The sequence below is a fragment of the Hyla sarda genome, chromosome 4 (genome assembly GCF_029499605.1).
Source record: "Hyla sarda isolate aHylSar1 chromosome 4, aHylSar1.hap1, whole genome shotgun sequence".
Lineage (NCBI taxonomy): Eukaryota > Metazoa > Chordata > Amphibia > Anura > Hylidae > Hyla > Hyla sarda.
This window is the reverse complement of record NC_079192.1, coordinates 175,783,551-175,810,774: the sequence shown is the minus strand read 5'-3', so window position 1 is coordinate 175,810,774 and position 27,224 is coordinate 175,783,551. Positions and strand designations below refer to the sequence as shown.

Sequence of the window (27,224 nt, the reverse complement as noted above, 5' to 3'; positions counted from 1 at the left end):
TTCTACATCTATAGAACTATTTCATTCTGGAAATTAGATGAGATTACATGTATGACTAATGTGACTTTCTCACATGTGACAAGATCATATGAACATAATTTCCCATAATAAAGGGAGTTTCTGTGCATAGACATGTGCTATAATTCTCTTATTCCTTCTACAATTTTCCTGCAATCTTTCATTGAATACACATATACTTGTTCCTCTTAGAGTTATTTTTTTAAATCTTTCATTGGTTTTCTGTTATAGAATATGCCATACATCACAAGCTACTTTGTCCCATGATGTTATAAAAGGTTTGATTGATTTATTTTCTTATTCCAAAGTAATTACAGTATGGATTGAAATATCTTTTACAGTTAATAATTTAAGTAAGATTATAACTTTGGTCAAGTTTTCTCTGTAGTATGTGGAGAAAAAATGTTAAAGCCACTGTCACTACTTTACTACAAATGCTATGAATTCATATCACATTATTTTATTTCAGACTTAAACTTGCACAACATAAAGTATTTAAAAACAAAAAGTATGATTAAATAACAATGAAATATGCACTTTGTCCAAAAGAATGATGAAAAAAGGACCTACCAGTCCCAGTTGCAGCATCCCGTTGGTGCCATGTTGCAGGTATTAGTGCGACAGGTGAGATCAGACACCAGGAAGGTTTTGTATTCCCCTATAAATAGGTAGAGGCAAGACTAAAACTGTGTCCAATAAGATGAGAGCTCATTAACATATCTGGACACCACCCCTCAGCTAGGACCATTGCCACAGCTCTTCCCCTTCTTAACCTTTTCAATACCTGTAAACTTTAAATGTGCTCTAATATAACTATATGGCCCATATATTTTTATTTTTTATATTTAGCACTGTTTGAAAGGTTTAACGTTCTAGAAAGCATGGTGTCAGCTCTAGTTTTACATGAAAGTCAATACACTGAGCACATTTACCAATATATAGTAAGTAAACTAAATATATGTTGTAAGCACAAATCAGTATGTAAGGAACATAAGTTTACATTTCATGACATTTATACACAATAAATATGTGCACATTCAGCTGTTATCTACAATTTACCAGACACATGCACAAGAAATAAACTGGGGGGCAGTGAAGTTCTGGAAAGTATGGACTTTCCATGTGCTTCCCTGCAACTGCACCTTACAGGAAATTGTATCTGTTCATCAGTGCAACCTCATCGGTCACCTTAACAACCGTGTTAGAAGGGAAGGTGCTTGATCAGCCTGGTACCACATCTACATAGAAGGTGACCTGAGTGCACTTCTAACCAACAGACCTGATTTTGTAGCTTAGGGAAAGAATGGAAAAATACAGATTTTCAAAGAACATTAGGAAAGAAAGTGCATATTTTGCTAATATGGCTATAGATAATAATATTAGCAGTGTCAGCACGTAAAACGTATGCTTGAGCTCTGACCGCAGAAATGAATATGTGAAAAATACACTACAGACATTTTCCTCATAGACAAGACCACTGCTTGAAAGGGGCATTTACCTTATTTTTGTCATTTTTACCAGCAGCATTTCAGCAGATTTAGGGGATGTTCACATAATGTTTGTTATGTGCATTTAGCATGGAGGTGGCAGCAGCATACTGTGAGGATGTATTTCATTGGAAAGGATTAAAAGACTGGTCAGGATTGAAGAAAACATAAATGAAATTAAATTCAGGGTGCGTTCACACGCTAGTAACTAGCAGCGGATTTCCCGCTACTGGAAACCCGCTGCGAGTTATGCTACCATTCATTTGAATGGGTCCACAGACAGTCTGCAAAGTTGACACTATTTCGGACTGTCTGTGGACCCATTTAAATCAATGGTAGCTTATCTCGCAGCAGGATTCCCGCAGCGGGAAACCCACTGCTAGTAATAGCGTGTGAATGCACCATTAGGGTAATTCTTCAGGGAAAAGCTGTCAAAGGGTGCGATCACATGTGCGTATTTTTGCTGTGGACCTGCTGCAGATTTACTGCTGCAGATTTTGCTGTCCATTGACTTCAATGAACAGCAAAATGATGACGCAATGAAGAAGCAAATCTGCAAATCTGATGAAGCAAATCTGCAGAAGATCTGCAGCAAAAATATGCACGTGTAAACGCACCCTAAGGGTGCGTTCACACATGCGCATTTTCAGCTGAAGATCTGCTGCAGATTTGCTTGAGCAGATTCTGCTGCCCATTGAAGTAAGTGGGCAGCAAATCTGCAGCAGATCTGCAACAAAAATACGCACATGTGAAAAAATAAACCCTAATACAGTTGGTGGAAACATAAAAAAAATTATAGGGGTCAAGACATGGCACTGAACATACTTTTTCTTTTCTTTTTCAAGTTTTCTATTGGTCAGATTTACCTTATTGTGAACTCTGAAAAAAATGATTGCCCTACATATATATCATTTTTCTGGCCCCATAATACATGACGAAGGAAATTTATCAAGCTCCGTAGTACATTTTTTTGCGCACGTGCGATTTTTCCGTATGGTTTCTGAAATCTATAACGCTATAACATATGATATATATACATAATATATGACAGCTATAACGCTATAACATATGATATATATACATAATATATGACAGCTATAACGCCCCCTCCCGTAGGCTTGCATTGAGGGGCGGAGCGTGACGTCACACGGGGGCAGAGGCGTGACGTCACACGCCGCCGGCCCTGCGGTCGGCGGTAATCAGACCCGGAGCGAACACGCTCCGGGGACTGATTACAAACGGAGTGCCCCGTGCATGATCCCAGGTGTCCCCAGCTGCGGGACTCCCGCGATCAGGCATCTTATCCCCTATCCTTTGGATAGGGGATAAGATGTGTAAGCACCGGAGTACCCCTTTAACAACTGTTCTTGTTCTGCATCATGAAATAAAGCTAATACATTAAAGGGGTATTCTGGGCAAAAACATCTTATCCCCTATCGAAAGGATAGGGGATAAGATGTCTGATCGCGGGGGGCCCGCCGTTGGGACCCAACGCGATCTCCCTGCAGCAGCCCACATTATATGTGTAGCTGCTTCTGCAGTTTTGGAAACCGCCGAGCCACACCACGCCCCCTCCATTCATGTCTATTTGAAATGAATGGAGGGGGCGTGATGTCACGTCCCCGTCTTGGAAGCCCGGTGGTTTCCGAAATTGCAGATGCAGCTACGCATTGAATGTGGGCTGCTGCAGGGAGATCGCGGGGGGTCCCAGTGGTGGGCCCCCCGCAATCAGACATCTTATCCCCTATCCTTTCGATAGGGGATAAGATGTTTTTGCCCAGAATACCCCTTTAATGTTAATGTTAATTATAGAAAAAGTTATTATATAACTAATAACTCTATTAATTTTAAGGTTGAAAATACACACTGCACACCTTGTTTATTTTAGGACACGTACATGCAGGCGTACCCACTACATTTTAAAATCAATGTAGTGTTAAAATAGAATAAGGCACAAAATAATTGTGTAAGAATTTTTACAGACTACGTAAATAACCCATATGTGACACTGAAATTTTTCCTTATTAAAAAGAAACATCCATAGTAATACAGCTTCATGCACATTTTGTGGTGGGTAACGTACCGGAGACGTGATTTTTTTTTTGTGGCTTTACTATTGTTTATGTGCCTGTTGGTGCTTCCTTCCTTCCTAACATAAACTCCGGCCTCAGCGCAGCGACGCAAGACTCCGCCCACCAACGTCACAAAATGCAGGCTCAAAATTAAACAAAAAAAAAAATGCACTCTCTAGCAACGCTACTGGTAATAAAGGGTAGATAAAGAACTTCAGCTATTAAAGGGGTACTCCAGTGGAAAACCTTTTTTTTTATTTTTTTAAATCAACTGGTGCCAGAAAGTTAAACAGATTTGTAAATTACATCTATTAAAACATCTTAATCCTTCTAGTATTTATTAGCTGCTGAATACTAAAGAGGAAATTATTTTCTTTTTGGAACACAGAGCTCTCTGCTGACATCATGACCACAGTGCTCTCTGCTGACATCTCTGACCATTTTAAGAACTGTCCAGAGTAGAAGAAAATCCCCACAGCAAACATATGCTGCTCTGGACAGTTCCTAAAATGGACAGAGATGTCAGCAGAGAGCACTGTGGTCCAAAAAGAAAATAATTTCCTCTGTAGTATTCTGCAGCTAATAAGTAGTAGAAGGATTAAGATTTTTTAATAGAAGTAATTTACAAATCTGTTTAACTTTCTGGCACCAGTTGATTAAAAAAAAAAAAAAATACAAAAAATTTCCACCAGAGTACACCTTTAACCCCTTAAGGACGCAGGACGTACTCAAACGTCCCCTTTTCCGAGTCCTTAAGGACTCAGGACGTTTGAGTACGTCCTGTCAAATCCCGGCCCCCGGCCCCCCGCCGCTAGCCGGAGGGGAGCCGGTGCCTGATGCCTGCTGAAATCGTTCAGCAGGCATCGGGGCATATCACCCAGGGGGGTCATTATGCCCCCCCCATGTCGGCGATGGCCGCAGATCGCTGGACAATTCAGTCCAGCGATCTGCGGCAGATTCCGGGTCAATCGGGTCTCCAGTGACCCGGTGACCCGGAATTACAGGCTGTTCGGGGCCGTCTCCGACGGCCCCGAACAGCCAGAGCCTGCAGGGGTGAGGTGGCACTGGTGCCATCTCACGATCGCCCTGATTCGTCGGCCGGATTACCGGCCGACCAATCAGGGCGCCTGCTGCGGGTGTCACTCCCGCAACCCGCTCCGCCCCTCTTCCGGAGGACGTGAGCGGGTGCGGGACGTGCACCCCAGGTGCTGGGGACCCCGATCCCCGGCGTCAATCTTGGGATCGGGGCCCCAGGAGCGACGGCCGCGGCGGAGACGACGAGGGACTGACCTGTGCGGCGAGGATCGTTGGAGGTGAGTGACAGCCTCCTGCTGTTGCTTAGCAACAGCTCCCAGCATGCAAAAAGGGCATGCTGGGAGCTGTAGTTATGCAACAGCAGGAGGCAGACCACCACAACTCCCAGCATGCCCTTATGGGCATGCTGGGACTTGTAGTTTTGCAACAGCTGGAGGCACATTTTTTCTATGGAAAAGTGTACCTTCAGCTGTTGTGTAACTACAACTCCCAGCTTGCACCAACAGCTAAAGTGCATGCTGGGAGTTGTAGTAGTGCATCTGCTGGTTGCATAACTACAACTCCCAGCATGCCCGTTGACTGTCGGTGACTGCTGGGAGTTGTAGTTTTGCAACAGCTGAAGGCACACTGAGTTATGTAGCAAACCAGTGTGTCTCCAGCTGTTGCATAACTACAGTCCCCAGCATCCCCAGCCAAAGTAGTATGCCTCCAGCTGTTGTATAACTACAATACCCAGCATGCCCTTCCGCTGTCCGTACATGCTGGGGGTTGTAGCTTTTGCAACAGCTGAAGGCACACTGGTTGCAAAACACTGAGTTTGTTACCAAACTGTGTTTCACAACCAGTGTGCCTCCAGCTGTTGCAAAACTACAACTCCCAGCATGCACTGATAGACCGTACATGCTGGGAGTTGTAGTTTTGCAACAGCTGGATGTTCCCCCCCCCCCAATGTGAACGTACAGGGTACACTCACATGGGCGGAGGATTACAGCAAGTATCCGGCTGCAAGTTTGAGCTGCGGCAAATTTTCTGTCGCAGCTCAAACTGCCAGCGAGAAACTACTGTGAACCCCCCGCCCGTGCAACTGTACCCTAAAAACACTACACTAACACACAATAAAAAGTAAAAAACACTACGTATACACATACCCCTATACAACCCCCCTCCCCTCCCCAATAAAAATGAAAAACGTCTGGTACGCCACTGTTTCCAAAACGGAGCCTCCAGCGGTTGCAAAACTACAACTCCCAGCATGCACTGATAGACCGTACATGCTGGGAGTTGTAGTTTTGCAGCTGGACGTTCCCCCCCCCCCCCCCAATGTGAACGTACAGGGTACACTCACATGGGCGGAGGATTACAGTAAGTATCCGGCTGCAAGTTTGAGCTGCGGCTCAAACTGCCAGCGTGAAACTACTGTGAACCCCCGCCCATGTGACTGTACCCTAAAAACACTACACTACACTAACACACAATAAAATAAAAAGTAAAAATCACTACAAATACACATACCCCTACACAGCCCCCCTCCCCAATAAAAATGAAAAACGTCTGGTACGCCACTGTTTCCAAAACGGAGCCTCCAGCTGTTGCAAAACAACTACTCCCAGTATTGCCAGATAGCCACTGACTGTCCAGGCATGCTGGGAGTTTTACAACAGCTGGAGGCACCCTGTTTGGGAATCACTGGCGTAGAATACCCCTATATCCACCCCTATGCAAGTCCCTAATTTAGGCCTCAAATGCGCATGGCGCTCTCACTTTGGAGCCCTGTCGTATTTCAAGGCAACAGTTTAGGGCCACATATGGGGTATTGCCATACTCGGGAGAAATTGTGTTACAAATTTTGGGGGGTATTTTCTGCTTTTACCCTTTTTAAAAATGTAAAATTTTTGGGAAAAGAGGCATTTTAGGTAAAAAAAAAATTATTTTTTTTACATATGCAAAAGTTGTGAATCACCTGTGGGGTATTAAGGTTCACTTAACCCCTTGTTACGTTCCCCGAGGGGTCTAGTTTCCAAAATGGTATGCCATGTGTTTTTTTTTTTGCTGTTCTGGCACCATAGGGGCTTCCTAAATGCGGCATGCCCCCAGAGCAAAATTTGCTTTCAAAAAGCCAAATGTGACTCCTTCTCTTCTGAGACCTGTAGTGCGCCAGCAGAGCACTTTTCACCCCCATATGGGGCGTTTTCTGAATCGGGAGAAATTGGGCTTAAAATTTTGGGGGGTATTTTCTGCTTTAACCCTTTGTAAAAAAGTAAATTTTTTGGGAAACCAAGCATTTTAGGTAAATTTTTTTTTTTTTTTACATATGCAAAAGTTGTGAAACCCCTGTGGGGTATTAAGGTTCACTTTACCCCTTGTTATGTTCCCCAAGGGGTCTAGTTTCCAAAATGGTATGCCATGTGGGGTTTTTTGCTGTCCTGGCACCATAGGGGCTTCCTAAATGCGGCATGCCCCCAGAGCAAAATTTCCTTCAAAAAAGCCAAATGTGACTCCTTCTCTTCTGAGACCTGTAGTGCGCCAGCAGAGCACTTTTCACCCCCATATGGGGTGTTTTCTGAATCGGGAGAAATTGGTCTTCAAATTTTGGGGGGTATTTTCTGCTTTAACCCTTTGTAAAAATGTAAATTTTTGGGGAAACCAAGCATTTTAGGTAAACTTTTTTTTTTTTTTTACATATGCAAAAGTTGTGAAACCCCTTTGGGGTATTAAGGTTCACTTTACCCCTTTTTACGTTCCCCAAGGGGTCTAGTTTGCAAAATGGTATGCCATCTGGGTTTTTTTGCTGTCCTGGTACCATAGGGGCTTCCTAAATGCGGCATGCCCCCAGAGCAAAATTTCCTTCAAAAAAGCCAAATGTGACTCCTTCTCTTCTGAGACCTGTAGTGCACCAGCAGAGCACTTTTCACCCCCATATGGGGTGTTTTCTGAATCGGGAGAAATTGGGCTTCAAATTTTGGGGGGTATTTTCTGCTATTACCCTTTTTAAAAATGTAAAACTTTTGGGAAACCAAGCATTTTAGGGACTTTTTTTTTTTTTTTTATACGTATGCAAAAGTTGTGAATCACCTGTGGGGTATTAAGGTTTACTTTACCCCTTGTTATGTTCCCCGAGGGGTCTAGTTTGCAAAATGGTATGCCATGTGTTTTTGTTTGCTGTTCTGGCACCATAGGGGCTTCCTAAAGGTGACATGCCCCCCAAAAACCTTTTGTCGCTCCTTCCCTTCTGAGCCCTCTACTGCGCCCGCCGAACAATTAACATAGACATATGAGGTATGTGCTTACTCGAGAAAAATTGGGTTTCAAATACAAGTAAAAATTTTCTCCTTTTTACCCCTTGCAAAAATTCAAAAATTGGGTCTACAAAAACATGCTAGTGTAAAAAATGAAGATTGTGAATTTTCTCCTTCACTTTGCTGCTATTCCTGTGAAACACCTAAAGGGTTAAAACGCTGACTGAATGTCATTTTGAATACTTTGGGGGGTGCAGTTTTTATAATGGGGTCATTTATGGGGTATTTCTAATATGAAGGCCCTTCAAATCCACTTCAAAACTGAACTGGTCCCTGAAAAAAAGCGAGTTTCAAAATTTTGTGAAAAATTGGAAAATTGCTGCGGAACTTTGAAGCCCTCTGGTGTCTTCCAAAAGTAAAAACTCATCAATTTTATGATGTAAACATAAAGTAGACATATTGTATATGTGAATAAAAAAAAATATTTTGAATATCCATTTTCCTTACAAGCAGAGAGCTTCAAAGTTAGAAAAATGCTAAATTTTCAAATTTTTCATCAAATTTTGGGATTTTTCACCAAGAAAGGATGCAAGTTACCACAAAATTTTACCACTAAGTTAAAGTAGAATATGTCACGAAAAAACAATCTCGGAATCAGATTGATAACTAAAAGCATTCCAGAGTTATTAATGTTTAAAGTGACAGTGGTCAGAATTGCAAAAAATGGCTGAGTCCTTAAGGTGAAAAAGGGCTCAGTCCTTAAGGGGTTAATATAAGGGTTTTCTGCTTTAAGTTTAAAAAAATTGTCATATAAAAGCCATACATTTGAAAAGAATGATAAATCTCCTTCTATATGTTAAAATAAAGGTTGCCAATGAAAAGTACAACTTGTCCCACAAAAAACAAGTCCTCCCTTCTTTTGCCTTACCTCTCTAACCCTCTCTTTTCTCCAGGATGACCCCAGTCAAGTTTAATTGGTGGGTGGGTGCCAAGCTCACCAAGCTGCATGGTTTTCTACATGGGAATAAGTTGTTTTCCTTGTCTGCCTTAAGTGCTAGGTCTATTCTTCCAGATAAAGAATACGTTAGAGCTCATCATATTCTCTCTTATTATGCCTCCTAGGCCCCCTAGGGGATTTACTGTCTCCTCATCCTTTTTTGAGGCTTATGTCCTTTATTCCACTTAAAGGAGTACTCTGGTGCAGAGTATTCCTGCTCCGTCCTGCCCGGGCTGCAAAAAAAAATGAAAATAAACCATCTCTCACCTTCCTGGGTTCCTGCGGAGCGTCACTACAGCTGATCGGTCCTCCGGTCCATCCTCTTCATACATCCCCGTGAACGAAGCGTCACATGGCGCTCAGCCTATCATGGGCCGAGGCTGAACATCGCGGCGGCCGGCGATAGGCTGAGCGCCATGTGACGCTTTGTTCACACAGAAGTATGAAGGAGATGGACTGGAGGACCGATCAGCTGTAGTAACACTCCGCGGGAACCCAGGAAGGTGAGAGATGGTTTATTTCCATTTTTTTTGCAGCCCGGGCAGGACGGAGCAGGAATACTCTGCACCAGAGTACTCCTTTAAGTTCTGGGATTGTTGTTTTAGCTCCCAAGTACAAGAAGCTTAAGTTTATGGCGGATTGGGAGGTGGATATTCATATGTTTCTTTTACTCCCCCAGTGGTGTGACTGTTGTACAGTGGTCAGAAAGGGCAGATAGCAGACATCCCTGTCGTATTTCAAGGCAACAGTTTAGGGCCACATATGGGGTATTTCCGTACTCGGGAGAAATTGCGTTACAAATTTTATGGGGCTATTCCTCCTTTTACCCCATATAAAAAGGTAAAGTTAGGGTCTACACCAGGATGTTAGTGTAAAAATTTTTAATTTTTTTCACTAATATGCTGATGTTGCCCCATACTTTTCATTTTTACAAGAGGTAAAAGGAATTGTAACACAATTTTTCCTGAGTATGGAAATACCCCAAATGTGGGTCTAAACTCATCTGCGGGCACACAACAAAATGGTTTACAAGTGAGAGCGCACTATGTACATTTAAGGTCTAAATTGGTGATTTGCACAGGGGTGGCTGATTATTACAGCGGTTCTGATATAAACGGAAAAAAAAAATCACCCACATGTGACCCCATTTTGTAAACTTCACCCCTCACGGAACAACAAGGGGTATAGTGAGCCTTAACACCCCACAGGTGTTTGACAAATTTTCGTTAAAGTTGGACGGGAAAATGAAAAATCTGATTTTTTTTCACTAAAATGCTGGTGTTACCCCAAAGTTTTTATTTTCACAAGGGGTAATAGGAGAAAAAAAAAAAATTTGTAACACCATTTTTTCTGAGTAATGATATACCCCATATGTGGATGTAAAGTGCTCTGCTGGCGCACTACAGGGCTAAGAAGATAAGGAGCGCCATTGCGCTTTTGAAGAGAGAATTTGTCTGGAATTGAAGGACATTTTTCAAACTACACCCTTCACAGAAGGTAATAAGGGGTGCAGTGAGCATTTATACTCCACAGGTGTCCGACAGATTTTTGGAACAGTGGAATGTGAAAATAAAAAATAAAATTTTTCATTTTCACAGCCCACTGTTCAAAAAATCTGTCAAACACCAGTGGGGTGTAAATGCTCACTGCACCCCTTATTAAATTCTGTGAGGGGAGGAGTTTCCAAAATGGGGTCACATGCGGGAGGTCCACTTTTCTGGCAGCATGGGGGCTTTGTAAACGCACATGGCCTACGACTTCTATTCCAACCAAATTCTCTCTCCAAAAGCCCAATGGCACCCCTTCTCTTCTGAGCATTGTAGTGCGCTCGCAGAGCACTTTACATCCACATATAGGGTATTTCCATACTCAGAAGAAATGGTGTTACAAATCTTGGGGGGCCTTTTCTCCTATTACCCCTTGTAAAAATAAAAAATTTGGGGTAACACCAGCATTTTTGTGAAAAAAATTAAAATTTTATTTTCACGTCCAACTTTAGCGAAAATTCATCAAACACCTGTGGAGTGTTAAGGCTTACTGTACCCCTTGTTACATTCCTTGAGGAGTATAGTTTCCTGAATAGTGTGCCATGTTTTAATTTTTAATTTTTTTGCTGTTTTGGCACCATGGGGGCTTCCTAAGTGAGACATGCCCCCCAAAAACCATTTCAGCAAAATTTGCTCTCCAAAATCCCATTGTCGCTCCCTCCCTTCTGAGCCCTCTAGTGCCCCCACAGAGCACTTAACATCCACATATGAGGTATTTCCTTACTCGAGAGAAATAGGGTTACACATTTTGGGGGACATTTTTACCTATAACCCCTTGCAAAAATGAAAAAAAAATGGGTCTACAAGAACATGTTAGTGTAAAAAATTAAGATTTTGATTTTTCTTCTCCACTTTGCTGCTATTCCTGTGAAACACCTAAAGGGTTAACACACTTTCTGAATGTCATTTTGAATACTTTAAGGGGTGCATTTTTCATAATGGGGTCCATTATAGGATATTTCTAACATAAAGACCCTCAAATTCACTTTGCAACTGAACTGGAGCCTGAAAAAATCAGATTTTTAAATTTTCATGAAAAATTGGAAAATTGCTGTTAAAGCCCTCTAATGTTTACAAAAAGTAAAAACATGTCAATGGAAGACGAATGTCCACTTTCCTTACAAGAAGAGAGCTTCAAAGTTAGAAAAATGCAAAATTTTCAAATTTTTCATGAAATGATGCAAGTATCGACAAAAATTTACCACTAACATAAAGTAGAATATGTCAGGAAAAAACAATCTTGGAATCAAATTAAAGCATCCCAGAGTTATTAATGCTTAAAGTCACAGTGGTCAGATTTGCAAAAAACGGTTGCATCCTTAAAGGAGTACTCTGGTGCAGAGTATTCCTGCTCCGTCCTGCCCGGGCTGCAAAAAAAAATAAACCATCACTCACCTCCCTGGGTTCCTGCAGAGCGCCACTTCAGCTGATCGGTCCTCCGGTCCATCTTCTTCATACTTCCGTGTGAACGAAGCGTCACAGGGCGCTCAGCCTATTATGGGCCGAGGCAGAACATCGCGGCGGCCGGCGATAGGCTGAGCGCCATGTGACGCTTCGTTCACACGGAAGTATGAAGAAGATGGACTGGAGGACCGATCAGCTGTAGTGGCGCTCCCCCGGAACCCAGGGAGGTGAGTGATGGTTTATTTTCATTTTTTTTGCAGCCCGGGCAGGACGGAGCAGGAGTACTCTGCACCAGAGTACTCCTTTAAGGTCAAAATGGGCTGTGTCCTTATGGGGTTAATCTTATCATGTTAAATGAGAAACTGTGCGCTATCCCTAAGGACATGGTGGAACATTTCAAAGTAGTCTGGGAACCATGGTTGTCCTCTCCTCAATGCCCCCATTTGCGCCATTGTTTGACCTTATATTAATGATCATTTTTCTTGTCCTGTGTTGGATGGCAGCAATTTTTGTGTGCTACACCCACTAAGAAGTATTTTATATATGTATTGTACCCGCTCTTTACTGTTGTATTGCGGCCCAATAGGGCTTTGTTCTGATTTTTACTTTTGGCATTGTATTGTATGTTTTTCTATTATGCCATAAAAAAACATCATGGTTTGCTTATTAAAAAAGAAGCCCTTAAACAACTTTGACAGTGGAAAAATTAAAAAGTTATTAAAAATGTAAAAATAAAAAATGTGCTAGGTCATGAAGGGGTGAAGAGGAGAATATGTAATTCTCTCCATCAGCAAAGATTGGCAAAATTGTGCACAATTTTCTGAGCAAAGTGAGAGTTTGTGCAATTTTTTAGTGCTATACGAATCTCCTAATATATATGAACCCAAAATGGACCTGATATAATAATGCTCTAAATCAAGAAAGTAAATCTTGTTTTAGAGCATTATCAAGATGGGAAATTAAATTTCAAGAAGACTTCAGACCTCTTGGGCCATGTTAAAACTTTTTTACTAACCATACTGATACAGTAAAATCTCCCTTAGTGGACAACTCCAAAAAAGGGACACCTCCCAATAGCAGACAGTTTCTTATTCCCATAAGACTTAATGTATTTGCACCCTCTGAATAGTGGGACACTCCCAATAGGGGACAAAACACTCCCAATAGGGAACAAAACACTCCCAATAGGGGACCGAACACTCCCAATAGTGAACAGAACACACCCAATAGAGGGCAAAAACACTCCCAATAGGGGACAGCTTATGTGCCTGCCCTACCTTGAACCATGTGTCAGGGTGCTACAGCCAATACTCCAGTAAGGGGCCCAAGCTCCCATGGGGCTCTGGCCCCCACTCCACCCCCTTTAGCAGCCCCACAGCACAGAAGCAGAATACCGCTGTTTAAACAGTGGTCTCCTGCTTCTGTACGTTCTCCGGCCACATAATTCCCCCCCCCCCCACCCTCTGATCCCCATGCCACATTATTTCCCCTGTGCCAAATCATCCCTCCCCATTATTACCCCCTGTGTCACATTATTTCCCCTTGATCCCCCCCTTGCACCATTTCATTCCCCTTTTAATACCCTCTGTTCAAATTCTTCACCCCCTCTTTACCACCCCCTGTGCCATTTCTTCCCCCCTTATCCCACCTGTCCCATTTATTCCACCTCTCTGACATTTCATTCCCCCTTTATCCCCCTGTGCAAAATCATCCCACCTTACCCCTTGTGCCACATGACTTTTCCCTTCTCTCTTAACCCAGTTGTTCTTCTTACATGGCCAGCAGGCTCAGGTGCAGGAGCTCTTAGCAGATATGACATTCTCCTAACGTCCTCTGCACTGCACTCACTGAGAGAAGCAGAGGGGGCTGCAACTACTAATGAGTGAAGTTAGGAGCGTCACTCGTCAATACTGGCAGCCAATGCTTCTTGCATTCTTTTAGTGATTGCAGAGCAGAGGATGTCAGGAGAAAATCAAACCTGCTGAAAGCCCCTGCAGCTGAGCCTGCTGGCCATGTAAGAAGAACAACAGGGGGAATAGGGAAGGGGAAAAGTAATGTTGCACAAGGGGTAAGGGGGATGTTTGCCAGAGGGCACAGGAGAAATAATGTAGAACAGGGGGATAAAGGGGGAATGAAATGGCACAGGGGGGATAAAATGGCATCGAGGATAATGAGGGGAATAAAATGGCACAGGGGTGGTAAAGAGGGGGTGATGGATTTGCACAGAGAGTAATAAAGGGGGAATGAAATGGCACAGGGAGGGATCAAGGGAAAACGATGTGGCACAGGGGGTAAGGGGGGATGATTTGGCACAGGGGGTTCAAGTGAGGAGGAATGAGGTGGCATTGGAGGAATCAAGAGGGGGAAAATGGCACAGGGGGGGATGAAATAGTACAGGGGAGTGACAAGGGGTGACTAAACAGCATTGGGAGATTCTACTGTAATATTGACATTTACCATGTTTTATAGGTAATAATTCCACTCCGGAGTGAGTAAAGTACAGTATTTAGTCACTTAGAAAGATTTTGAGCCTATTTTCCCAATAGGGGAAATCTCTCAATAGCGGACACTCTTTTTTCCCCGTAAGTGTCCACTATTGGGAGATTCTACTGTACTGCCAACATGAATCTAATGTACAATTTACAGATAAACTACATTTTTAAAGGGTTACTCTACCCCAAGACATCTTATCCCCTATCCAAAGGATAGGGGATAAGATGTCTGATTCCGGGGGTCCCGTTGCTGGGGACCCCGCAATCTCTTCTGCAGCACCCACTTGTCAACAGCTGCAAAGAGCGAAGATCGCTCCGTGTCTGATGACTTACAATACAGGTGCTGGAGTATCATCACGTCACACGGGTTTGCCCCTTTGTGACGTCATGCCCCGCCCCCTCAATGCAAGGATAGGGGATAAGATGTCTAGGGGTGGAGTACTGCTTTAAGACACATGGTTGGTAGGATTTATCAAGCTGATTTCTTTCTCCTCTGACTTGGAGTTGTTTATAAATGCTCAACCCAAAAGGTAAAGGGAGAACTTTTTAAATAAAATGTATTTAAAAAAATGCTTGCACATATTTATACATTATGAACAAAAATAAGTGCTCTAAACCTGTTTAAAAAAAAAAAACAAATTCAATTACAGAGTAAACACTGCAAATGATAAACCCTCCCCTACGGAACACAATCTAAATCTAAATGAAGTTTTAAAATAAGATGTACACAGCAAGCAGTAGGAGGCAAAATTTGAATGCCAAGCATCCCCGCCTTCTCTGGCCATTCTTGGGTGGTAAATTTGCTTTGAACTGAATATGAGCAATGGAAGACAGGTCGGTTGCTAGGGTTGTCTTGCCTTACAAACTAATTAAAAAGACTCTGGTTAAGTCGTGCATCCACAGCAACCAGATACCAGACATGATTTGAAGCTGGATTAGTGCTATTAGACAATTACATGCTTGCATGAACATATGTTGCTAAATTGGGACCAACATCTTAGCTTTAAGTATTACTTAGAATGAAAATGGTCAGAAATATCCAGGTCATTTAGTCAAACAATCCCATGTCCATGTTATACAGGGCTGTACTTCCAATCTATTGCAAGCTGGAGGACCCTTTCAGCAGGCAATGACATCAGAAATTGCTTAAACAGTTTGGGGAGTTGGGATTCTTATGTGTATATATATATATATATATATATATATATATATATATATATATATATATAACATACACACTCGTTGAAAATATAATTACTCACAACATATTCACATATAGTTAGATCAGCTCTGATTTCTTATTTTGCGACACCACATCCCCTTGTTTGAACATCCGTCTCCATGGACTACATTGGACCTCAATCCTGAAAATTAATCCTGCTAAGGAGGCGTGTGACCAGAAGTCTATCAGCACCTTAAAGGCACTGTGTATGGAAAACTAGCCCATTTGCATTTTTTTCAGTGAAGGTTGCTGAAGGGTGTGTCATATTGTAGATCTGTCAGCTATGCGGGTGTAAATTTTAGGACTGCCCCCTGGCCCTGACTAAGCTCAGCACGGGGCAAGCGCATTGTGTGGGGCATTGAGGAGTTGGCATCCATCAGTGACCAATGAAAGTGCTTTTCCAACAGAATGATGAAAGTCTTTATTGGTCAGTGTCAAAAAATAAATAAATAGGCCAGGGCACAGGCCAGGGGTTTTTAGAAAAATGTGCAACTTTTTTGATGGCTAGAACCCAGGAGCATAGCTATAGAGATAGCAGTCGCACCAGTGCCCTGGTGCCTAAGGGGGCCCCAAAGAACATCTTTCCCCATAAGAGACCAGTATTATAATTGGCATATGGGGCCCTGTTGCAGCTTTTGCATCAGGGGCCAGAAGCTACAAGCTTCACCTCTGCCAGAACCAGTGATACTAGTTTCCTAAGGGTATGTTCACAGGGCCAAAAACTGCACTTTTAAGATGCCACCTGTATGGCTTTGTTTCCAGCTGATAACGGGGTCGGGATGAAGGATGTCTGTAATTTTGCAAGCTTTAGCAGAGTAAAAAAACCTAACATGCAGGATTTATTCTCTTTTAGGGTAGGGTCACATGGAATGGATACACAGCTTATTTCATGCTACAGATCCACTAATGACGGACCCTACAGTGTGCCTCCAGCTGTGCCTGCTCGTAGTGCCAATCCGCCACTATGAGCAGACACACAGTTTTCTGCGAGTCGCTGCACACATGCGCTGTGTACTCGCACACATCGCAGCTGCTCTCGGTCTAGCTCATGGAGCAGGGGGAGCGGCCACGATGTCTGCAGGTACACTGTACATGTGCGCGGTGACTTGCAGATCTGTGTGTGTCTGCTCGTTGCGATGGATTGCCGCAGACACAGCTGGAGGCACACTGTAGGGTCCGTCATCGGTGGATGCATAGATACCCATTAAAATACGCTGCAGATCCATTCCGTGTGACCCTACCCTTAAAGTCCAGTTATTTTAGCGTAATCAGAAAACGGAGATAAATAATGGAGCTCCAAACACTGATGTGAACATAGCCTAAGTCATTAAATGTAACTACACTGTAATCACATATATAGCCTACAGTGTGTCTATATAGTGCAGGTATCTACTGCTGTTTGGGCACTGCATTGGGGTATTTGGTCTTTATAGAATGTATTCTCTTTAGTGACAGTATGGTGGTATTATTCAGTCTGACATTATTTGATGGTAATATGTGGTCATAATGTTTGTATTATTTGTCTCTTGAATACTGGTATTATTGGTCTTGGGTTTTGTACTATAACAATACTGTGTTTTGTACAGTAACAGAATGGTTGTATTATCCAATTATTTCTGATATAATGGTATGCTGATATTATTTGTGTTAGACTCACCGCAAACGGCAGGTACCCAGGGAGCCGGAGATTCATATTTCCATGGTAGTCTGGAGCGGGTGATGTAGTAGATCCACTGGACCTGTGTGGCAGATGATGCGGGCCGTGCCAGGGAGCGGAGTCTAAGGTGCCGCTGGTTTTCACCAGAGCCCGCCGCAAGGCAGGTTGGGCTTGCTGCGGCAGGCGACACCCAGGTCGCTACCCCTGGCACAACTCGACCACACAGGCGGCTGAGGTGAAGCGTGGTACCCAAGGACGTGGTCGATCAGGCTAGAGGTCAGGGCAGGTGGCACAAGAGCGTAGTCAGTAGGATGGCAGAAGGTCAATAGACTGGCGGCTAGAATCACGGTCGGGTGACGGAATACAGAGGTCTGGTACACAGCAAGGGAATAACTAGAAGTGCTTTCTCTAAGGTGCAAGGCAAACAAAGATCCGGCAGGGGTGCTAGGGAGGAGCAGCAGGAGGGAGAAACTTATAAAAGGTTTACAGGTGTGAACACAAATTACGGGTGCACTGGACCTTTAAATTTTAAAGCTCCGGCGCGCGCTAGGACAGAGGCCGGGGACGGAGGTGAGTGACGGGCTGGGACTCGCATGCGGGCGCGTCCCGCAATGCGATTCCCAGCCCTGCCGGGAGCTGACAGTCGGAGGGAGGTGCGCTCACGGCCGGTATGTCCGGCCGGAGCGCTGCTCGTAACAATTTGGTAGCCATATGACTATTATTTAGAGGTATATAGGTTCTTCAGAAATAGAAATTGTTTTATACAGACCCTAGTAATGCCCCTGGAGGGGCTAGGATGCCAATGCCCTATTAATGGTAACAAAGTCATGTTAGTCATGTGCTCAATGCTTCCTGATGAATTGTCTGATTGCTTACTTATTTCTAAGAGATGTTTCTACAATAGCTTGTGCTGAAAATTGGAACTCTGTCTTGAAAATTATTGCATCCATAATATGTAGTTACCACTGGGATTCCCTATGATTAAGCCAAATTTTATTTTTAAACTGCAGTTTGAACAGCACTCCATAATGTATGAAACGGTCTAGTCACACTTTTAAGGTATGTTAACATGTTATGGTAGAATCATGTGTTTTATATGATTTTGTGAAAATTATTGAAAAAATGTGGTTTTACTGTGACTTGTGAACATGCCCTTAGGTTCCATACACACCAATGTTTTGCCTTCTTTTTTACCATCTTTTGATTTCACATCTTAAAGGGGTACTCCGGTTGGAAACTATTTTTTTCAAATCAACTGGTGCCAGAAAGTTAAACAGATTTGTAAATTACTTCTATCAAAATATCTTAATTGTTCCAGTACTTGTCCACTGTTGTATGCTCCAGAGACAGTTGAGTTGTTCTTTTCAGTCGGACCACAATGCTCTCTGCTGACACTCTTTTTTATTATAAAAATACAAAACAATTCCAAAAAACAAAAATACAAAACAAGCTTAACCAGCTACAACAGAAATGTAAAATAAAATAAAACCCTGCCTAACCGGCCAGCCCAGCTTTAATAAATTCTAAAATATACCAAACTACAACTATACTATACCTATACACCTAAGCAAACTATGAAATTCACACTCACACACATAACATTAAAAAAATAAAAAAAAATTAGCTCAACTTGGCTAATTAAATGAAATAAATAAACCAACATAAAATTCAGCACCACCTGGCTATAACTCAAAATCATCCATACTTGGGAAAAAAATAAAAATAAATAGATAAAACAACAGAAAACATAACACATGCATAATCTCCAAAACTAACAAAAACACACACACATATTGAGAATGAACATAACAAAAGCACAACTTGGCTTATCAAAAAAAATAAAAAATTTAAATAAAAGTTATATATACACAGACAAAAAACACCTACATACAATAATAATAATAATACTACATAACTACAACTGGTCCAACTGCCCTTTTCTTATGGCTAATGCAACAATATTAAACAAAATACATAACACAATATACCAACAAATAAATAATATAAAACAATAATATAAAATAATATACATAACACAGTATACACACAAATATAATAAATGTGCCTCACAAAAATACCTACAAAAACCCTAAAATAAATCCTACACTAAAACTGTGCCCTCTCCCACATCACCCCTCCTGAACATGGGTCAGTCCATAACCGTTCATACAGATCCCCTAAGGAAAAAAAATATATATAAAACACCCACAAATACCCCCTCCCCACCTAGAACTCCAACCAACCAACTAAATACAACCTTATATACAAGACCACAACCCAATTTAGGCCCAAGTTCAGTGCCTGTAAGCCCTTCATACCATATCAGCTGAAAACAAAACAAAAAGCTATGGTGCACATGCAACAGCCCACCACCAGGGAGAAGGATGGCAGATCTGATACACTGAAGAAATTTAAACTCTTTCCCTAACTCCCCCTACTATTCTCCCTAATTCTATCCCTTCATTAAAACTGACCCTACTATCACCCTATCTCTATCCCTGTATGCCTGTCCCTAACCAAAATAAAGGTACTCTACCAAAAAGGTCTAGTACCTAGGGCACATGAAAAGAAAACCCTCTCCATAGGAGAGAAGCCCTACTGGTACCAAGACTGCCATACTCCAAAGACATGATCTTCCCGAGGTCACCGGTAATGTTCCTACAGACCTCCACCTCGGAGAGGACTTTCTGCTGGGTGGACACTAAACACCGTGCATTCCACGTGTGATACTTAACCACTAAGCTGACTAAAAATAAAGTGCCCTGATCTCGGCCACCGAGGGTCCTGAATGCCCCATAAGCCCACTCCGGATAGGTAAGGCCGGCAAGTTGACTCCAGCCGATGGAAGCGCCCACCCGGTTGTAGACCCCTACGTTAAAGGGACAATGAAGCAGGAAGTGGTCCATGCTTTCCAGCGTGTCCACACACTCTTCTCGGGGACACCCCCGGTCATCAGAGTTCCTGTACTTCAGGTTGTCCCTTACACCTAGCTTCCCCTGAAAGCAGCGCCAGGCCAAGTCCCAAAACTTCTGGGGGATCCTTTTCAAGTTTAAAAGATACAACCCCACCCTCAGATCCCGATCTGGGCAGTCCCTGAGCGCCAGAGGCTTCTGGAAGTGGGTCAACAAACCCGTTTGTCAAGGAACTGCCTTGACTGGGTCCTGATCTCCCACACTCCCAGACCCCACCGACATAATGCCTTCAGAGTCGGGGTAGCGTAAGCCGGAAGATATCCATGGGGCGTACGGAGGTCCTTCACTTGCCCTCCTCTCTCCCATTCCTGGAAGAAAGGCCGAAACCATTCCCTGCAGGAGAGTACCCACGGAGAAGCCCTCTCTTTCCAGAGGTTCGAGATGTTAGCTTTCAAGGAGGTGTTGGTTAAGAACACCACAGGGTTTACCATAGATAAATCCCCTAGTCTCCTCGTACGGTACGTAACCTCCCTCTTGACTAGGTTCAACCTGTTCCCCCATAACAGTTGGAAAAACTGGCTGTAGACCCTAGTGTAGTAAGCATCTGGCAAGATACATACACTGCCCAGATAGATAAACAAGGGGAGCAGGTATGATTTGAACAGGTGCACCCTTTCCCTGAGGGTCATAGACCAACCCTTCCACTGGTTCACCCTCTGAGTGGCATCATGGAGCTTACCGTCCCAGTTTTTGGTGGGATAATCATCCTGGCCGAATGTGATGCCCAGAATTTTTGAGTCTTGGGGCCCTGGGAGATCAAACGTGGGATCCCCCCCTCCCAGCCAGAGACTTTCACACTTTACCGGTTGATCTTGAACCCGGATGCCTCCGAGTAGCGCTCCACCTCTGACATCACCACATCGACCTCCTCCCTTGAGGAGACGAAAATAGTGACATCATCAGCGTACGCCACCACTCTCTGGGTGACATCCAGCTCCACCAGACTCATCCCGACTCCCGCCAACGGCCCACGATCTACTCTCCGGACGAAGCGATCAATCGCGAACACGTATAAAAGCGGGCTCAAAGGACAACCCTGACGGACTCCGGACCCCACCTCAAAAGAGCGGCCAGACCACCCGTTCACCAGTGGGAAACTCTCTGCCCCGGCATACAATATCTTAAGCCAATTCACAAAAGTACTCGGTAAGCCATTTCTCAGGAGGACGGACCAGAGGTACTCGTGGTTCACCCGATCAAATGCTTTGGCCTGATCCAAGGACAGTAAATACCCCTTCCAGAGACCCGCACAACTCCGCTCCACTGCCTCCCTGACACTGAGGACAGCACTTAAGGTGCTTCGGCCTGGAACAGAGCAGTGCTGAGCCCCCGAAAGGAGCCGGGGTGCAAACTTCATCAACCGATTAAACAGTATCTTGGCCAGAAGCTTCCTGTCCATATTGAGAAGAGCTATGGGCCTCCAATTCTCAATACGGCTAGGATCTTTACCTTTTGAGGGAAGAATCAGGGCTGACCTTCTCATTGACTTTGGCAGAGTGCCCGAGGAGAGAAACTCATTGAATACCTTGGTCAAGAGGGAAGCTAAAGACTCCTTAAAGGTCTTACACCACTCTGATGTTAAGCCATCTGGACCTGGCGACTTCTTGGGGGCGAGCCCCTCGATCGCCAGTCTCACTTCCTCTTCCCTGATATCTTCTGCCAAAACATCAAGAGAGGAGTCTACCCCTGGCTCAGGAATGGTTTCAGCCAGGAAAACCGACATCCTGTCTCGATCTAGATACTTCCTCCCCAAGAGGTGCGAGTAGAAGGATCTGACGACCTCCAGGATCCCTGATCTGGACCGATTCAGAGATCCTGTACTATCAACCAGTCCTGAGACTACTTTACTACTCACTGATATCTTGCAGTTCTTGTAAGGGTCGGGCGAGCGGTACTTCCCGTAATCCCTCTCAAAAACCAAAGATGCATGCCTATCGTACTGACACCTCATCAGCAAGGACTTCACTCTGGAGATATAATCACGACTACCTCCAGTCGAGACAAGAAGCTCGAGTTTCCTCCTCAGACCCTGATACAGGCGATAACTATTCAGGGACCTGAGGCTCGAGAGCTGGTGGAAGAACCCCACAACCCGCTTCTTGAATATCTCCCACCACTCTGACTTACTACTACAAAGGCCCAGTAAAGGTACCTGACTCTGAAGAAAATCCTCAAAGGACTGTCTTATCTCCGTTTCCTCCAGGAGGGACGAATTCAGCTTCCAATAACCTTTTCCCATCTGGGGGGTATCTGAAACATTCAGGGAAAACAAAATCATACAGTGATCAGAGAACTCCACCTCAACCACGGACACTGTGGAAGAGAAGGCTTCCTCCTTCAAATAAAACCTGTCTATCCTAGACCTGCTGCTGCTACCTCGATGATAGGTGAAACCCGCGTGGCCTGAGGGGCTCCGGATGTGGGCATCCTCTAGGCGAGCTTCCCTAACTATATTATTAAGGGCCACACTATCGCAATCCAGCGGACCGTTGGAGCCTCTCCTATCTTGGGACTTTGGGACATTATTGAAGTCCCCTCCAAAGATCACCTGCCGGCTAGTAAAAAGGAAGGGCTTAATCCTCATAAAGAGATTTTTACGGCCAAGCTTTGTTTGTGGGGCATAGATGTTTATGAGCCGGAGCTCTTATCTCTTCATGAGGACATCTAAGATCAGGCACCTCCCCATTTCTAACTCAATAACCCGTCTGCATTCACCCGGAGCGGTAAAAAGGACCGCCACCCCACTATACGGCTCAGCTGAGGGCTCCAACCTCTTCTTTCTCCCTTTCCTTTTGCCCTTGTCTTTCTTTTTTGGCCTCTCTCCACTCTCCTCATCCACACTTTCATAGTGGGAGGAATCGGAAGGGTCGGCCATATTGCCTTCCTCTCTCCGCAGCCTCCTGATCTCCTCATTCAGCACGTTCTCCCCCAGAGCTTCAGTGGTTACAGGGCCAGCTTCAGGACCAGGGGCCGGAGCTACCCCAGTCACCTGGGCACTCTCAGTCTCCCTACTCCTCCTACGATTTTCCTCCCGCCTTAGTTTGGCGGGGCCCTTTATCCTCGTCACTAGCCCTGTTGCGCCCCCATCCCTGCTCGTACCCTCCCCAGCCGAGGCAACTTCACAGCTCTCCCCGGCCGGAGCGGTCGCAGCACGGGCGAAAGCGCTCGGACAACGGCTGAAAGGGTGCCCGAGGACACCACACATGTGGCACCGGATCTGCCTACAGGATGCGGCCAGATGACCCACCACACAAAGCACAGACCTGTACAGTACAGGCTGCGCTAAAACTGGTGGGGCTGCCGCACCTGTGACAGACCTTAGGCTGCCCCTGGTAGAAGACCTGGATCCTGTCACGTCCAAGGAAGGCGGCTGACGGAATGTGGGCAACTGTACTACCTGAACGTTTGAGTTTGACGGAAAACGTCCAGGCCCCTGACCAGATCCCGTGCTCATCCAGATTTTTCTTGGGCACATCCGTCACATCCCCATATCGACCGAGCCAGATCATGATGTCATAACAAGAAAGTGACTCATTACGGGTCAAAACTGTCACTTTCTTGACTGAGTTCTGACAGGAAATTGCCTTTACAGCAAAATCCCGCCAGCCGGGCTCGTTCTTCGCCACTTCGTAGTTTGACCAGAAGAGTTCGAGACCCTCCGGCCGAACGAAACTGACGTCAAACTCAGACGAACCGTAGGGGTGGATCAGGGCAAAGATGTCACTCGCCCTGAATTCCATCTGGAGGAGGAGCTCAACCATTTTAGCGCGAGGCGGGCACGCATCCTCGCCCCTCAAATCAGACGGACCACATTCCTACGGTTATTGTCCTGCCCGGGTGTCGGGAGGGACCAGACCACCTCCCCATTCTGCTCTCGGAAAGCCCCAAAACCGTGCCTCTCTATCCAGAAAGACAGGTCGACCTCACCCCTTCCCTCTACCTGGATCGACCGGTCGCCCCTACGCAGAGCCTCCAGGAGGCGCTGTTGCAAGTAACCCCCGGGGCCGGACGGAGACGGGGACCCCACCGAATCCCCAGCAGCAACACTGGCATAGCTCCTAGGAGCAGTCACTGCCGGGGGGCCCAGTCGGACCAGACCCAGACCCAGGAGCACCATTCACACCACAACTCCCATCATCCATACCATTCACACCACCACTACTTCCACCACTACTCCCACCATCATTCACTCCACTGACACTCCTCCCATTCACAACACTACCACCCCCATCATTCTCACACCCTGCACTCACTTCCTGCCTAACATATCCTGGGCTGGCTGGGACCTGTAGTACCGCCGGTTTTAATACAGGTTTTCTTGCTGGCTTAGCTGCCGGTGGGGTCAACGCTGATGGCTCCTCCTTCATAGGCGATGTTACCACCTGAGTCTGGGGCTGCCCCACCGGGCGCACCCCAGCTCCTCCCACAATGCCACCACTAGGCTAGCCCGACTGCTCAGGCTCTGCTGATGACACTGACGCCCGGACACTCCCCCCCTCACAGAGGAGTGCCCAGCAGTGCCCGCAGAAACCACAGTACTCGGGGGACCGCCCCCCGAGCACACGGACTGACCTTTCTCTGCTTCCGACGCCCGGACACTCCCCCCCCCCTCACAGGAGAGTACCCAGCAGCGTTGTTGTGCCCACAGCACTCGGGGAACCGCCCACCAAGCACATGGCAGCATAGCTCTTCTCTGGCATTTGGACCCTGGGGCGTCCCAACAGTGCCAGAGTTGCCCAACATGAGCCCATCCTGCCCTTCCCTAGCGGCAGGACGGGTGGGCTTCACATCTATTGCGTCCATAGCCATTTCAGACGCCATTCTATACCCCCCTTGCTGCCCCCACTCCACCACAGGAACGGTGTCTTGCAGTTTGGGGGGCTCAGCAGCCTGAACCAGCTTTGCAGCTGACCCAGACTGCTGGAGAGGTACGAACATGTACTGCACAGATTGTTATGTCTTCTGCTTCTTTGTTTTACGCCTGACTTTTCCATCCTCGCACTGATCTTCACCGAAGGTGAAATTCTGGAGGTGGACTGGGGATTCTTGCATGACAATTGCCCTCAATAAACCCTCAGCCTCACTCTCCACATCATCCTCCTCACTGTCAGTCACAGGGAGCGCCACTTGGGCCGGCTCTATGTAGCTGTCCTGGGTGTCACAGGGCATAGGAACAGACAAAGCATCCTCCACCACATGCGCTACTTCCTCTACCTTCTCCTTAACTCCTTCACTGCCATCCTCACTATCTTCACCGCCACTACTCTCCCTATCATCCACCTCAACCTCCACCTTACCTGGGGATTTCATGGCGGCAAACCTTTCATCATTTGCCAGCTTCTCTCTGAGGAGACCGCTGCCCTCCAGGATCTCTGCTTTCCTCTCCTCCAGCTTGGCAATCTTGGCTTTCAGGGCTGTGGTCCTTTTCTTCAGCTCAGGCTTGCTTCTCCTGGACCCAGAGTTTGCCAGACTCTGAGTCCCATGCAGATCTTCTCTTGCAAGCCTGAGCTCTTCACTGCAGCGGTCGTATTCCGCAAAGTGTGCGGCCATGCGGGAGCAGTAGGTCTCACTTGATTCTTTGAGGCCTCTTTCAGCCCACATCTCCAAACTCTTCCTCCTTGTTTCCCTTCCACCACCAGATCTCTGGCTGGCACCCGTTGCCGGAGGAGCAGAGCTTGCATTGCTGCAGACTCTGCTGGATCTTCTGCCTCCGGCTGGAACAATGGCTGTAGCAGTTTTCTCTCCACCCCCCGCCAGCCTTGAAGAACGGGGAATGGAGGCCTGAGGCTCCATGCAGGAAAGCTCTCCCAGGGAGCCTGCCACACCCCTGGGAAAGGCTTGATGTAAAATGCTGCTTCTCTGGAAGTCTGGAGCTCAAAAGAGACACACCTGACAGCTTCTCACACAGAACTCCTCTGGACTACAGGATGTGCTCTCTGCTGACACCTCTGTCCATGTCAAGAACTGTCCAAAGCAGGAGAGGTTTGCTATGGGGATTTGCTCCTACTCTGGACAGTTCCAAACATGGACAGAGGTGTCAGCAGAGAGCACTGTGGTCAGACAGAAAAGGGCAAGTAAACTTCCTCTGTAGTATACAGCAGCTGATAAGTACTGGAAGGATTAATATTTTTTTAAAAGAAGTAATTTACTAATCTGGTTAACTTTCTGGCACCAGTTGATTTGAAAAAAAATAAATAAAAGTTTTTCCACCGGGGTACCTATTTAACCCCTTCCCGCTACATGACGTATGCATACGTCATGAGCGGGCTCCCGCAATAGAACCGTGACCCCGCATCATATTGCGTCGGTCCCGGCGGCCATCAACTGGCCGGGACCCGTGGCTAATACCGGATATCACCGATCGCGGTGATGCCCTAACCCTAAAGTGAAAGTAAACTGTGCCGGTTAATTCAGTGGAGCTGTTCGGGACTGCCGCAATGAAATTACGGTGTCCCGAACAACTTACAGGACAGCTGGAGGGTCCCTACCTGCCTCCTCGCTGTCCGATCGCCGAATGACTGCTCCGTGCGTGAGATCCAGGCAGGAGCAGTCGAACGGCGATAACACTGATCAATGCCCGGCTATTGCCAGGCAGTGATCAGTGTAGAAGATCAGTGTGTGCAGTGTTATAGCCCCAATAATAAAAGTCAGAATCACCCCCCTTTTCCCAATAAAAAAAAACTGTGTAAATAAAAATAAAAATATGTGGTATCGACGCAAGCGTAAATGTCCAAACTATAAAAATATATCGTTAATTAAACCGCACGGTCTATGGGGTACACGTAAAAAAATTCCAAAAGTCCAAAATAGCATATAAAAAAGTGAATAAAAAGCGATCAAAAAGTCTAATCAAAACAAAAATGATAAAATGATAAAAAAAACTTCAGATCACGGCGCAAAAAAAGGGAGCCTCATAAATCCCCATATGCGGAAGAATAAAAAAGTTATAGAGGTCAGAAGATGACATTTTTAAATGTATACATTTTCCTGCATGTAATTATGATTTTTTCCAGAAGTACGACAAAATCAAACCTAAATAATAGGATATTATTTTAATCGTATGGACCTACAGAATAAAGATAAGG

At 45.2% G+C, this 27,224-nt stretch overlaps 1 protein-coding gene across 4 annotated transcripts in view; it reads right to left on the bottom strand.

Annotated features, from left to right (window-relative positions):
- LOC130368724 (C2 calcium-dependent domain-containing protein 4C-like) overlaps window positions 1-27,224 on the bottom strand; it is a 95,806-nt gene that overhangs the window by 20,015 nt on the left and 48,567 nt on the right. For 2 of the 4 annotated variants that reach the window (XM_056572809.1, XM_056572811.1), the window contains exon 2: window positions 589-676. The exons of the other annotated variants lie outside the window; for them this stretch is intronic. The gene's annotated coding sequence lies outside the window, so the exon portion shown is untranslated. The remainder of the gene's footprint in view (window positions 1-588; window positions 677-27,224) is intronic. 4 annotated transcript variants of the gene reach the window in all.